Here is a 14,933-nt window from a genome sequence, read left to right on the forward strand (position 1 = left end):
TGTGAATTTTTGCAATGAGAGATTATTTTACTCCTTCCTAAGATAGGATTTCCCTATAGTCTCAGAACGAAGGATAGTTCTTTGAATAGTATATTTCAGCCTTAGGGAATCACAGTTTAGTACTTAATTTTATAGTGGGTGGATGAAAATTTCCTTATGGGTGTTCATCAGTTCTCATAATTTAAAATCGTAAATTAAAAATCACTAATTTAAAAGGATTTAATGTCTCCATTGTGGAAGGCATTTGGGATCTTGGTGTTTGAGTTAAGTTTCCTGACCCAAAGGCTCAGACAGTGGAAGTATCATTTCCCTAGTCTCCAGCATTCTTTAAAAACAGAAGTACAAGAGATAATATATGCAGTGCCTGGCACACAGCAGGGGGGAGAGCAAATGTAAACTCCTTCCTCTTCCCTCACTATCCTTCTCCTCCTTGATTCCACTTCTAAATGTCACAGCTGAGTACAGGTAGCTGTGAATACATCAAGAGATGTCAGACAGTGGAGACAGGTGAATCTTGAGTTAAGGCGGAGACGAGGGTGAGGTGTTGGTGGAGAACATAGGTAGTAGGGTCAGGGTCTGGAAGGTGAGTTGGTCTGGTGTCTTGAAATATAAGCCTTGTTGGCAAACACAGGCAAGAGAAGGTCCAAGTGATGAGAGTTGATGTTAAGGACCAATGGATATTGGGAAACAGTTGAGCAATGGCGATTAGTTGAGCACAATCATTCCATTCAATTCAACAAACATTTATGGAGTCCTTTCTATGTGCAACTAAACGCTCTAAGATTTCTGAGTTAGGAACAGCCTAGCATGTGACAAGTATAATTGATGGCTGATTGCCGACCTTGGGCAAGGACAATCAATCTCTGCTCTGGCTTGAGTAATCTGGTTTGGGTAGATAAGGATCACAGTGAGCACTGTGTTGGGGGAGGGTGTAGAGTGGGGGGTGTCACATTTCTGCATGTGCTGATGGTTGCAACCAAAGACAGGGCTTCTGGGAGACCTACTTTGTAAATGTTCCATCTGGTTGGGCTGTTCCCATTTGTATCTGTCTCCCTCTGGTGCTAGATTTTTTTGGTTTTATGTGTTTCTAAAACAGAATCCAGCCAATTCCCTCTGAGGTCTTCAACTGGAGTTTGGGTTGGGAGGGCCATGCTGTGTAGAGTTTGGAGCCACGTGGGGCCTGCCAGCCCTATTAAGTTGCATTCTTTTGAAGTGTGTATCTCCCCTTGGCCCAGCCCTGTTCCCCACCTGTGAAGCAGCCTTTGACTTCCATAAGTTATGGAATATTATGCACATAAGAGAAAAGAGCTTCATTTTATTTTCTGTTTTTTTCCATACCTTGTCAACAATTAACCATGTTAGAAAAAGTAGAGCTGAATTCCCATCAGGAATTGGCACTGGGTTTCTGGAAAACTTAGCCCTAACCACCTCTTTTATTTAGTGTGTTTGTCTGGAATTGAGAAAAGCTTGAGTGTTGGTTTATCTTATGTTTCCAACTAAGAGTAATTTCATAAATACTAGAAACCTTGCAGGGAAAAAACCTATTTTCATAAAATGATTAATGCACTAGGCAAGGGAAATTTGAATGAGGCACTAGGCAAGAGAAATTTGAATGACTGGAGACTAGAATTGGGCTCCTTGATCTTTTTCTGCATGCAGCATTTTTTTAATTTGGAAGCAATCCCCAAAGTTTGGAAATCTGTTTAGGTTATGAAACCCAGTATTAAGATGACTGTCACATCTTCATTAAACAAAAAAAAAAATACAATTTTGTGCCTTCTGAACTGAAATGTGGTGTTCCCCATCTCTATGGAGTAGGGGATGTGGTGGGTTCTCCAGCCTATAAATATAGGGTCTAACTGCACACACCCCTTTATGCTGAGGGGCCTCCCGGTTATAAGGCTGATGTTGTTTTTTATGACAAGAAACTATTTGCAAAATTTGGTTTAGGAACCAATTAGCTAAATTTAAGATTATGAAAATGAACCAGAAAGAGAAGCCTCTGATAAACAACTTTGGCTATTGGGAGGTGGGCCCCTCACATCCCATGGGGCCTCCAATCAGAGGCCTCGAGAGAATTGCTAGGAAGCCCTAGAGTGGGTGAGGCCTGGGCCCCTGGAGACTGCTCCTGGCCCCTGGCCTTCCTCCACTTTGGGAGAGACCATCCTGTCCTGGAAACGTGCTCCGTGGCGCAGGTTTGGCCTTCTGGAGTCCATGTCTCTGGAAGCCGCATCCACATCCCACTTCCTGGTCCACACTGAGTGAGGCTGGGAGAGGGTTTCCAGGGGCACTTCCGGTTCAGCTTGTTTCTATTTTAATGCCTGGAGACAATTAAACACCAATGTCTGGTGCCAGTATTTTTTTTTCCACAGTTCACGCTATTCTTAGAAACAGTTGAGCCAGTGGCGGTGGAGTCTGAAGGCTCTGGAATCTTTTCCTTCGTGTGGCAGCAACTTATTTTTCCTGCGGAGGCTCGGTGGTGCTTTTCTTGGGCTCAGGATTGCGGCTTGGATGGCTCATTCCCTGGGAGTGCACACACTGAGCCCTTTGGAAAGGCAGCAACAGGACAAGGATCAGTGGCAGGCAAAGAGGCAAAAAAAGCAGGACCCGGGTTCCATAGGCAACTGCTTTATTTACAGTTCCAAAAACGGTGCTTGTTCAACTATCCTGAACTTTCGTAGAAGTTCAAACTTGGAAATTGTAGTGATGAAATGAGAGCTGTGTTTTAAAAATTACTTTTAACTGTCTATGAAGCAAGTCTACATTTTGGCAAAATGAGCTGCTTTTAATCTGGTCATGTGGGATTTAAAAAAAAATTTAATTCAGCTGGATTTTGCAAAGCCCTTGCATTGTATGACATGAGGTAATTTAAGGTATAGTTTTGTCTTCAAAGAGAAGAAGTAAGACACACGCATGGATTTTTAGAGTAAAAATAACGAGGGAATGTTATTACCCAAGAGCATATATTAGAAAGCTCACTTGCGGTGATGTTGAGCTGGGAACATTCCAGAAGGACTCCACGTGAAGCAGTGTTTGCTTTTGTATGTTTGAAATGCTCCATAATAAAATTGAAAAAGTGTAAGAGCAAAATAAATAATAATACAGATTATGAAGTAATTAAAATGAAGCAGAGAAAAAACCTGTAGGATGCAGCTAAATAAATGATACTTTAAATCAAGCTTATCTAACCCGTGTCTTGTAGGCCGCAATGTGGCCTAGGACATATTTGAATGTGGCGCAACACAAATTCGTAAACTTTCTTAAAACGTGAGTTTTTTTTTTTTTTTAGCTCATCAGCTATCATTAGTGTTAGTGTATTTTACGTGTGGCTCAAGACAATTTTTCTTTTTCTGATATGGCCCAGGGAAGCCAAAAGACTGGCCACCTCTGGTTTAAATAAACATTTACAGCCTCAGTCACATATATTGGAAAATGAGAAAGACTGAAAAATTTGCCAGCTACGTGCTTGACACAGTACAATAGAAAAACAACAGCAAAGCAAGCAGAAAGAAGGCAGAAGAAGGAAGGAAACCATAAAGATAAGGAGAGCAATTAATGAGCTAGAAAACAAAGTAATAATGCAGAAAATCAACCCAACTAAAAGCCGGTTCCTTGAAAAGAGTGATAAAGCCATCTCTGGCAAGAACGACCAAGGACGAGAGAAGAAAAAGCATGAAAAAGAAACAGAGCATAACTACTGATGGAGATTTTAAAGCCTGTAAGAGAATACTATGGACAAGTTCCTGACAATACATTTGGAAACAGAGAAACCAGACAATCTCCTAGAAAAATATTAATTACAAAAACTGATGAAAGAAAAAGCTGGAATATACCTATAATCAACAAAAGAAGTGAATCAAGTTAATAATCTACAGCCTTCCTTCCCCGGATGCTTCCCTCTCCAAAAAACAGGCCAGACACAGCCAAGTTTACAAAATCTTCAAAGAACAGATAAGCACTACTTTATATAAACTTTTTCAAAGAATAGAAAAAGGACAGCTTCCCACATCATTATGTATGCATAACCTTGATAATAAAACTGAACAAGTAGAGTATAGCAAAATTATAGGCCATTGTTAATTTTGAAATGAATGTAATGATCTTAAATAAAATATTAGTAAACCAAATCTATCAAAATATTTAAATAATATATTTTTGACCAGTTCGTGTTTATCCTAATGTTGCAGGATGGTTTACATTAGGAAATCTTTTTAATGTAATTCACCACATCTGCACATTTAAAGATGTTCAAATGTTGCTATATATTGCTTACTGTTTTATGTCTGTAAAATATAAAAATATAGTCAATTACTGTCTATCTCTGGTGATGGAGAGTAAACAATGAAATGGGGATGCTTTAGCTGACACTAAAATATTTTCTTTCTCAGAAAATAAAAAGGTAACTAAAGGAAAGCTTGTGTTAAGGATAACACTTCCTAGATCTAGTGGATGAACCCCTTGGTCATTGTCATTGTTTTCATTTCTTCTGAATAGCTGAGATATTACACAACTAAACATGTTTAAGAAAAAAAGAGAAAAGGGCAAAATCTGGAACTTAGATGATATCCAGCACTGTTCTATTGATATATTTCATTTACATTCATTTATGCACTAAATGAATGTTTCTACTAAAAATATAAAAATTAGCTGGGCATGGTGGCACGTGCCTGTAATCCCAGCTACTTGGGAGGCTGAGGCAGGAGAACTGCCTGAACCCGGGAGGCAGAGATTGCAGTGAGCTAAGATCGTGCCACTGCTATAATAGATTATCTGATATAATAGATTATCTCTTCCATTTAAAGTTTTTTCTTAATTAATCTCCAGCCCTACCGTTATTGATGTGTCTCCATCCAGTGTTTGCCAAAACTAAAATTGATTCACTGGCACCTTTCTGTCTGTCCCTTCCAACTCCCTCCTCACCCCCAAGCCAAGAATGTTGCCAGCCAAAGTTCTGCAATTGACAGGTTTGTTGGTAATGGGGGGTCTAGGGTATTTTTCTGCTCCCGCCCGCTAGTGTGGACTCAGACCCTGGGTCCACCTTCACACTGACTTTCTTAGGACTTAGGAGGGAGAAATCATCCTCAACCTTGGGGCTAATGATGTGACCCTTGCTCAGTGACTCTAAAACCACAAATACTCTTCTAGCCAAGGTCAGAGTTCAGCTACCCATGGGGGACAGGAGGGCAGCAGAATGGACACCATCACTGGAAAGATTTGTTAAATTTTCATATTCCCAATTTATTTGCTGTTCATTTAGGCAACAACTGCTCTCTGTTCCTCAGCCTATTCACAATTGTGAATTTACAATTCACAGCCTATTACCCCTATCATCCCCAAGTCTCTCTGCATTTAATAGTTCAACACACACTTGTTCAGGGTACTGAGGTCCAGATATGAGGATTGGCACTGAAAATGTCGCGGAGCATAAGACCTATGCCTAGCCCTGGCGAAGATTCCTCCTTTATGGGTGAGACAGACACACACTGGAGGTAGAAACCATCTCAGATACTTTATTCTTTAGACATTTCTGGTTTAGGTTCTTTTTACATCTTAGTTCAGTTCCAGCTTTCTTGTGAAGATTTCCCAGATTTGCCTCCTCTGGGTTCAAACATACATATCCATGTTGTTACCAGGCATTAGATCTGGCACTTAGTCCCCCACTGCGTGTTTGGGGAAAGACCACAGTCATAGATGAAAGAACCCGGGTCTGGTCCCTGATCCGTCTTCTTAGCCGTGTGATTTTCCTTCAACTCTCAAATCCTCGTCCTTTCCTTTGTCAAAGGAGGGTAATCCCCATGCCTCACAGAGCTGTCATGAGTGTTCCGTGAGATAATGTATAAGGGGACCAGCCTGGGGTCTGTCTTACCCATAGTCACTCATTAATTATTAGTTTCTGCCTTATTTTTTCATATCTTTATTTCTTCTTCATCTATCAAAGAGTTAGTCTATCAACTCTAATTTCTCATCTGCCTCTAAGATGCTAAGATTCTGATATATTGTTCTTTGATTATTAGAAAACTAGTTATCACCTATGTATAGGTGAGCATGATTGTAAGTTTCTTGAGAGTTGTTATAATTTTGGCGTCCTTGCTGTGCTCCAGGCAGTGAGGTCTCTCTGTGTATATCACTCATCTATGTGTCATCTCTATGTCTGTTTGTCCTGTTTTCCATTACTAATGCAGACTCCTTGAGAGTATAAATTATAAAACTTCCTGGCCATATTTCTTCATTATTTGCTACATTGTTGTACAAAGGGGAGTTCGAGAAACGTTCAGAGTGGTTGGGAATGACAAGCCATCTTCCACCGTAGGCCTAGCTTTCTTTAAACACTATTTCTGGAATTACTTATATTCAGAATAATTAATCTTCCATTGAAGCACTCAGTTAGAGTGCAATGTTCCTCAGATATCCTGTTCTGATAATAGCATGATTCCAAGTTGTCGTCATTTTATTCGTTTGATTGATCCTTGGAGCGTGTACCCATGAACTATTTATGGCAAGTAATTGAATTTCAAATCTTATCTCTCTATGATAATCTGATATGCGTTCCTACTGTGCTTTGGCTCCAAATATAATAAAAATCACATTTCTGAAATCCAAATTTTACCTCCAGGGATCTTTCTGCTCTTGTTAATGAACAGTTTATGTACACTGAACTCTCTGAAAGAGTTTAGTCAAACAGTCTTCAACCCTTCCACTCTTTGAAAACTCATTATTAATATATACTAATACAAAACAAACAGCAAGTCCTTCGTCATGAGAAACACTCCCCCAGGCCGAAGGAGTTTAATATTTAGAAAATGACACTCACTCTGTCATTCTTCAGAGAACTTACTTCTATCAGTAAACATATATTCAGTTATTATTTTCCCAGATAGCAAATATGATTAAGGTATTACAGCATTTCCTTGTTAGTGTTCAAACAAAGTACTGCCTCTTTAAGTGGGATCTTATCCCCCAAATTAACAATTTAGTTCATAAGTGTTTAGTTTGAACCTCTTCTAACACTTAACACCTTGACTCAAGTAGGCCCTTGGTCCCTGGTTGTCTCAAGGATCTGTCTGAAGACTTTCAAAAATCTAAGTTTAGTAACATTATTACTATAGCACAAAATCAGTCTCTCTCTCTCTCTCTCTTTTTTTCTTTTTGAGACAAAGTCTGGCTCTGTAGCCCAGGCTGCAGTGCAGTGGCGCAATCTTGGCTCACTGTTGCCTCGATCTCCTGAGCTCGAGCAGTCTTCTTGCCTCAGCCTCCTGAGGAGCAGGGACTATGGGCACGTGCCACCACATTCGGCTAATTTTTGTATTTTTGTTTTGTAGAGTTAGGGTCTCACTATGTAGTCCAGGCTGGTCTCAAACTTGTGGGCCCAAGCAATCCTCCCACCTTGGTCTCCCAGAGTGCTGGGATTATAAGCATGAGCCACTGTGCCCGGCCAAAGTCAGTCTTGAGCCAGTTAGGAAGAGTGCTGCCTGCCACACATGAGCTTTGAAAACAAAAAACCTAAAAGTTTGGCTGGGCCCAGTGGCTCATGCCTGTAATCCCAGCACTTTGAGAGGCCAAGGCACTTGAGGTCAAGAATTGGAGACCAGCCTGGCCAAAATGGTGAAACCCCGTCTCTACTAAAAATGCAAACAAATTAGCCAGGAGTGGTGGCACGCGCCTGTAATCCCAGCTACTCGGGAGGCTGAGGCAGGAAGAATCACTTGAACCCAGGAGGCGGAGGTTGCAGTGAGCCGAGATCACGCCACTGCACTCCAGCCTGGGTGACAGAGCAAGACTCTATCTCAAAAACAAACAAACAAACAAACCTAAAAGTTTGTTTTATAAGTAATGAAAGTGTATACTACATCTCTAAATAGACTTTAAACCACTTGGCTGGCATCAAGGACTAACTCTGAATTATCTGGTTTCTAATGGCTATAATTGATAGCTTGAAAAAATTGTGGTTCTTCTGTGTGCGGTGTGGGTATGTGTTTCAACATGTTAAAATAAATGACTTTGTTGTATAACAGCTTCTGGATTTGTTTGAGATATTAAAGATTAATTTATGCAACCTAATGAAGCATGCTGAACTCCAGGTTCCTTAAAAGAGAAGTGAGGTTATACATAGGTATAAGAAAAAAAGAAGGAAAAATCCTGATTCACCCCTGTCTCCCAGCCCTCCCTATTCTTACCACCTGAGCATTTCTTCCCCAGGATGGAGGGGCCTTGACACTTGAGGTGTCTGTGCCCTTTGGGCCGTGAATTGTCTGTCCCGAACACACATTTTAAATCCTTTATTTAGATCCCTTCTCTAAAAGAAAAACAAAACCAGTAAAAACCCCAGCAACTTAGCTGAGCATGGTGGCATATGCCTGTAGTTCCAGCTACTTGGGAGGCTGAGGTGGGAGAATAGCTTGAGCCCAGGAGTTTGAGGCTGCAGTGAGCGGTGATTGTACCACTGCCCTCTAGCCTGGGTGACAGAGTAAGACCCCAACTCCAACGCTAAAAAAAGAAAAAAGAAAAAGAAAACATTGTTCAGGGATGAGTTAGGTTCTAGAAGTTAATTTGAGCTTTCAAGATATGCATCAAAGTGGCCCTACCCTTTGACTGGGGTTCTGCCTTCTTTGTGATTTCTTGGCCATGTGTTTCTCCACTCATAGCCTCTAGTTTTGATTGAGAGTAAGCTTGTTCCTTGTGGGGAGAGGGGACACCCCTCTAGTGACTGTTAATTCATTAGTGGGAACTTATATCCCATTTGCTCATTTTCAGTAAGTTTCTGAAATGGGGGTGTGATCACTGTTGGCATGCTCTTCTGATCAGTACTGAGTCAAGCATAATCTTAGAAGTAGTAATAGCAATAATAATAATAGTTAACATTAATTGAGCATTTAATTTGTGTTAAGTGCCATAGTATTAAGGGCGTATCATATGGTCATTTAATTCTTTTTTCTAATTTTTTAAATTTTGGGTTTTTCTTGAGACGGAGTCTTGCTCTGTTGCCCAGGCTGGAGTGCAGTGGTGCGATTTCAACTCACTGCGACCTCCACCTCCCGGGACCAAGCAATTCTCCTGCCTCAGCCTCCCTAATAGCTGGGATTACAGGTGCTCTCCACTAGGTCTGGCTAATTTTTGTGTTTTTAGTAGAGATGGGGTTTCACCATGTTGGCCAGGCTGGTCTCAAACTCCTGACTTCATGATCTGCCTGCCTTAGCCTCCCAAAGTGCTGGGATTACAGGCATGAGCCACCACGCCTGTTGTCTTTTTTCTAATTTTTAATTTTTAACTTTGTGGGTAACTAGTAAGTGTATCGGCCATTGAACTCTTATAACAACTCTGAGTTAGGAACTATTATTTTCTCCATTTTATTGATGAGGAAAGTGAGGCTCAAAGAGTGTAAGTCATTTGCCTCAGTTACTAAGCAGTGAAACTGAAATTTGAAAAAGCAAGTCTTATATCAAAGATCTGGATCTTAATCATTTTATCATATGTAATGCACAATGTATCCTAGTTGGAAAAATGTTCATGCAATAGAAATGCAGCTGATAACCCCCTTAACCCCCATATCTTACATCAGTCATCTCCCAAAGTTCTTAAGAGATTCCCAGATCTTTGTTTTTATGCATTTGTGGTATGTGTATATATAACATGATTTCCTTCTGTGAGATTTGAAAAATATAAACCATATCACATCACATGTTTTAATCTGTAACTAACATTTTAAGAAAAATATAACAACAAATTTTAGAGATTCTTTTCAGTTCAATACAAAGGTTGTGCTTTATTCTTTCAAAATGGTTGCATGGTATCCTATATTATGGAAGTACCCTATAATGTTCAATCATCTCGCTAGTGTCCCATCGTGATTAGATTTTTTGTAGTACAAACCGACTGATGTCTGTTTCGCCTATTCTCAACTTCCAGGATTAGAGAAACACAATTAGAACTTTAGAAAATTGCCTATACAAGGCTGGGTGTGGTGGCTCATGCCTGTAATCCCAGCACTTTGGGAGGCTGAGGCAGGCAGATCACAAGATCAGGAGATCAAGACCATCCTGGCTAACATGGTGAAACCCTGTCTCCACTAAAAATACAAAAATTAGCCAGACGTGGTGGCACGTGCCTGTAATCTCAGCTGCTTAGGAGGCTGAGGCAGGAGAATCACTTGAACCCAGTGGGGTGGAGGTTGTGGTGAGCTGAGATTGCACCACTGTACTCCAGCCTAGGTGACAGAGCAAGACTCCATCTCAAAAACAAAACAAAACAAAACAAAAAAAAGAAAATTGCCTATACAGGTGGTGTTTGACTTTTTAAAAAAATTCTTGCCCCTTAATGTCCTGGGGTTCATTGGAGGATACAGCGCATCTGGCCCAATGTGAGGTCACATCACCCCAGTGAGGGCAAGTCCCTCTTCCTTAACAAAATGCTCACTGGTTTCTTTTGCTTTGAGGAGAAAAATGACCTGGGAAGGAAATTTCCTTTAATATTCCAGTTTTAGTCACCCCTGAACACTGGCCAGCGACCTTCCTCCTATATGAACCATTGTGACTAGAGAGAAAAACCCGATTGCTTCCTATGGATGTACACACACACACACACACACACACACACACACACAGGGTGAGACCCTGTCTCTCCCTCACTCTATACATATATATATATGTATATATAGATATGTATATATAGAGAGAGATCATACCATTATATCTATATCTATATATATAGAGAGATATATAGCTCTCTCTCTATATAGATTATACCACCATGTATGTGTGTATATATATATATATATATATATATATATATTTAGTGGTCTGTCTATAGTGGTGTGATAGATATAGTCATATCTATATCTATCTATCTATATGTATATAGTGGTGTGATCCATATAGAGAGAGAGAGACAGGGTGTCACTCTGTGATCATATATATCTAGATATGTATCTCTCTCTCTATATATATAATTAATTATATAAAATTAATTATATATAATTAAATATGTATAATTAATTAAATAATATATAATTAATTATTTAATTAAATATATATAAATACATAATTAATTATATATATATATAGAGAGAGAGAGAGAATGCAGTGGTGTGATCTTGGCTCACTGCAGCCTTGAACTTTCAGACTTAGGCAGTCCTCCCACCTTAGCCTCACAAGTAGCTGGGACTTCAGATGCTTGCCATCCTGCTCAGCTAATATATATATATATATTTTTTGTAATTCTTGTAGATATGGGGTCTCCCTGTGTTGCCCAGGCTGGTCTCAAACTCCTGACCTCAAGTGATCTGCTGCCTTGGCCTCCCTCAGTGCTGATATTACAGACGCAAGTCACCATGCCCTGCCCTCTTGTAGATATTTTACATTATGCTAAGAAAACTGGTTTTTAATCTTCCCCATCCGGTGCAGCAAAACAACATGGCACATGGATACATATGTAACAAACCTGCACATTGTGCACATGTACCCTAAAACCTAAGGTATAATAATAAAATAAATAAATAAATAAAAGGATAAGAATAGCTACAAAAAAAAAAAAAAATCTTCCCCATCCAGTCTGTGAATAGTTCAGTAGCAGCATCAGTGGTTTCTCTACCTGTGGTTTCACTGACATGTGCATTAAGATCTTCGGCTTCCTTTGGGTTCACATTTCCGTGGAAAATCATGGGTTTCGGCTCCATAGCTTCACACCAGAAATTCTCCATATTTTCAACTTTTGCTGAAATTTTATCTCTCATCCAATGAATGATTTTCCCCCCAGCTGGACCCTTTATTAAAGTAGTTTTCTAACACTTTTCTTATATCACTGTAAAGAATAAGCTAGCTTTCTTTATATGGTAGATCTGAGTTAACTGCAGAGGTTAACATCCTACCCTTCCAGGTGTCTAGAACTCCTTGTTAAGACCCTTGACTTTCTTAGGTATCTTTAACTCCTTTAATTATCAGGAATACTAATAAAGTAGCAAATTTGCCTGTTTGTCCTCAGTTGTAATTAGGATGGTTTCATTTGCTTTTATCCCTCTTCCTCAGGGCTTTGTCAATCTATGTAAAATACTTTCTAGCATCCTAGATTTGGTCATTTGTTTTAGAGAGCCATAGAATTTGAGAGATGATCATTCTTTCAGCTGTCATTTAATATGCATTTAAAAACCTGTGTGTATTAGTCCATTTTCACACTGCTCTAATGATACTACCCAAGACTGGGTAATGTATAAAGGAAAGAGGTGTGTAATCGACTCACAATTCCTCATGGCTGGGGAGGCCTCAGGAAACTTGCAATATGGCGGAAGATGAAGGAAGGAAGCACCTTCTTCACAAGGTGGCAGGAGAGACAGGAGCAAAGCGGGAAGAGCACCTTATAAAACCATCAGATCTCATGAGAATTCACTTAGTATCACAAGAACAACCCCGGGGGAAAGTGCCATCATCATCCAATCACTCCCCACCAGATCCTTCCCTCGACATGTGGGGATTACGGTTGGAGATGAGATTTGGGTGGGGATGCAGAGCCAAACCATGTCACTATGCAATTAAATGAATCTCCTGAGGATGGATTAGAACTCAGATCACCTCATTCAAGGCCAGTGCTGCCCCACTTCATTTACAGTGACCTAAGTTTCTGAGTCAGAAACTGGAGAACAGTTACCATAAAAGGACATGCAGATTCTTTTGGTCAGTGTTGAGTAAATGTGGATATTATCTCAGCCGGGTTTTTTTGGTGGGTGGGGTTGGGGTGAGGGGAATAGGGATTATCACACACTGTAAACCCTAAATGAGTAAAAGGCTGTCATAGGCCTTAAGAGTGGGTAGATATCAAATGAGGTTTTGGTCACTCCAGTTGAGAACAGGCGTGACCGAGTCTGAGTTTATAGGGCTCTGTCACTCCTCATATCCTCTAGAATCGGAGGGACTGGGACTCTCCTCCTGAAGACAACCCTAAGGATTTGCCAAGAGCCCCAGGCAGCCCTTGTGGAGCCTGAGATGGGGAATGTGTTTCCCCTGGCTGGGGGCTGGGGAAAATGTTTTGTTGCTCCAGTTACAGAATGCAGTCAGGCACGTTGTGGCTCTGGGAAAGGCCCTTGCAGCTGTCATAACCAGGGCATGAGAAACTTCCAGAGCCTTCTTTACCCTCAGAGTGAGGGCTTGAGCAGTTTCTTGCCTACATCAAACGGAGGTGGTATGGTTTTAACTGTGCATTCCAAATCTTTGTGGAATATTCCAGACAAATCTCCCGACAGGAGACCTGCATTGGCGACCACATTCCCAGATAGTTCCTGAGGCAGGGCCCTGAGAGCTGAGGGTCTGCAGGGGGCAGAAAACCATCCGGGTCTCCTTCGGGCACTGGGTTCTCCTCTTCGCGGTGTTTCTCCTTTCCTTCCTCTGTGCTCTTCCTCTTCTTTCTCTTTGCCAGAATGTTAGAAGGGAGTGGTGTCTTCAGGGCTCTCTTTTCCCCACCCCTCCCTTCTACCTGCACCTATTGACTCATCCTGGAGAGTTACACAGTTGGCTTCTAGTGCACCCTGGCTGGCTGACACTTAAGCTGGCCCTTCTAACAGACAGGCCCAGTCATTAGCCACACGGTGCATAGAGCCTGGCAGCTGCTGACTAAGGCTAGGTGAAGCTTGGGGTGTGGATGCTAGCAGGGCCTTTGCTATTGCTAGTGTGGAGCACTGGAAAGCCAGAGGTACCGAGAAACAGAGGCAAAGAACTAGGAAACAATCTGAAGAAGCAGACATGAGCAATTCCTCATTTAAACTCTGTTCTGTCATCCTCAGGCCTTTCTGCTTGTGTTCCGAGAAGCACCACAACTAGGCCGTGCTCTGCTGACAGTGCTAAGTTTAGAAGGTGACGCAACAAACCAGAGAAAAGACAAAAACATATATACAGTTGCCTCCATCGACATTGGTTGTTTTTTTTTTTTTAATTTTTTTTTGAGACAGTGTCTCACTCTGCCACCCAGGCTGGAGTACAGTGGCGCAATCTCGGCTCACTGCAACCTCCACCTCCCGCGTTCAAACAATTCTCCTGTCTTAGCCTCCTGAGTAGCTAGGATTATAGGCGCTAGCCACCACACCTAGCTAATTTTTGTATTTTTAGTAGAGACGGGGTTTCACCACGTTGGCCAGGCTGGTCTTGAACTCCTGACCTTAGGCGATCCACCCGCCTTGGCTTCCCAAAGTGCTGGGATTATTGTTTCAGATTTTTAATTGTATTTATTTATTTATTTTTCGAGATAGGGTCTTGCTCTGTGGCCCAGGCTGGAGTGCAGTAACGTGATGACGGCTCACTGCAACCTCAACGTTCTGGGCTAAAGCAATCCTCCCACCTTAGCCTCCCAAGTAGCTGGAACTACAGGCAAGCATCATGATGCCTGGTTAATTTTTAAAAATTTTGTAGTAAAGGTGAGGTCTCCCTATGTTGCCCAGACTGGTCTTGAACTCCTAGGCTCAAGCCATCCCCTTGCCGCAGCCTTCCAAAGTGCTGGGATTACAGGTATGAGCCACTGCGCCCTGCCCAACTTTGTTATTTATTCTGTGCTGGGTGTCATATGTATGGAAGCATTTCCTACTTAATGTTGACAATATCATGGCTGCATAGAAAAACTCATTTTCCTCCAGAATGACCACAATTGGAAACAATTAGTGATATAACTTTGATGATGTTATACATCTAACCACGTGCTTTCCTAATGATCGATCAGCATTTATTCTCAGGGCTATGATCATCTCCACCACTCTTGGGCCAGGAGAAGAAGGTCTTTCTCTAAGGTACACGGAGATGTTTTAGGGTACAAATGTGAACTAAAATTAAACGTTTCTTTAACTAATATTAAACCACATGTCTGATTGTGCAAAGCATTTCATTTTGAGGCTAATCCAGATTCCTTAATTGCCATGACTCTTTCACTTCAAAACTCTCTTTTTACCATTTCTCTTCCTTGCTGAG

The sequence above is a fragment of the Symphalangus syndactylus genome, chromosome 4, assembly GCF_028878055.3.
Source record: "Symphalangus syndactylus isolate Jambi chromosome 4, NHGRI_mSymSyn1-v2.1_pri, whole genome shotgun sequence".
NCBI classification, from domain to species: Eukaryota; Metazoa; Chordata; class Mammalia; order Primates; family Hylobatidae; genus Symphalangus; species Symphalangus syndactylus.